Raw genomic sequence first — 1,276 nt, 5'->3', positions numbered from 1 at the left:
ATGAACAGCATTAGCCTATGGCTAACCTGTTTAGTTATGAACAAGATGAGCTTATGGCTAACCTGTTTAGTTTTGAACAGCATTAGCCTATGGCTAACCTGTTTAGTTATGAACAAGATGAGCTTATGGCTAACCTGTTTAGTTTTAAACAGCATTAGCCTATGGCTAACCTGTTTAGTTATGAACAAGATGAGCTTATGGCTAAGCTGTTTAGTTATGATCAGCATTAGCCTATGGCTAACCTGTTTAGTTATTAACAAGATTAGCTTATGGCTAACCCAGAAACAACATCTGAATGCTACAGATTTGCTACATGGCAATAAATGATCCTTTAGACTCGGTCTAAAAGAAGCTCTCCAACCTGATCAATCTTGCCAGAATTTAGGAGCATCCTGCCTTAAAGTTACGCAGAAAAAACATTTATTATTTTTATGCTGATGATATTGTGTTGGACGTTTGTTATGAACAGGCTAAACTAAATGAATAAATGGAAAAAGAAGCTCATCTTTGTGGTTTTTAATGTCACTTTTTAAAATGCATTACAAAAACATCCATGTAGAAAAAGTCATCAGTTTAACATGTTAACAGCAATATTTACTAAAAAAAATAATCAAATCCTAGATGATAAAAGTTTTGGAAAGACTTTCTTCTTTTTAGTTAAAAAAAATAAGTAAATAAACATTTCTATCTTTAAAACTACTAATAAGAGTCCAGAACCAACAGGAGTTCTGCTGTAAACTACTGAGATGGAGCTCTGCAACTGAAAGTGCTTTGAGAGGTTAGTTCAGCTCTGATTTCTGTTCTTTTTAATGACACACTGAGGCCGCTCCTAATGAAAGATACTGATTCTCTACTCAGATGCCAGTTTCTTTCTCCCTTTGAGCTCTTTTCAGATTTTAATGTCTGCTAAAGTAGAATTTACTTAAAAACCGCCAAGGATTAGCCTGACCTAGAATCCAGAATCAGGAGTCCAAAATCACAGCTGCAATTGCTTGGGGTGTTGCTGGTTTGGATCTAAGATTGCTGGTGCAAATCTTACAAAAATGGTGAAACGTGCTAAATAAACTGAGCCTGAAGTCTGTTTCAGGGTTGATTTGTCACATGCTGGTGGTAAGTAAATTATTTTGGATCTCCTCCCAGGATTTTTCCACACTCTGATGATTAGCATATGGTCTGCAAAATGATGAGAGGAAACTAACCTTTCCTGCTCTTCTCTTTTTACAGATGCACACCTGGTAAGTTAGATCAGGTTCGCAAGCAGGTTTGGTTGTGGCCG

This window comes from Cyprinodon variegatus, unplaced genomic scaffold, assembly GCF_000732505.1.
Source record: "Cyprinodon variegatus isolate N-32 unplaced genomic scaffold, C_variegatus-1.0 Scaffold2158, whole genome shotgun sequence".
Lineage (NCBI taxonomy): Eukaryota > Metazoa > Chordata > Actinopteri > Cyprinodontiformes > Cyprinodontidae > Cyprinodon > Cyprinodon variegatus.
Note: the sequence above shows the minus strand (reverse complement) of the source record.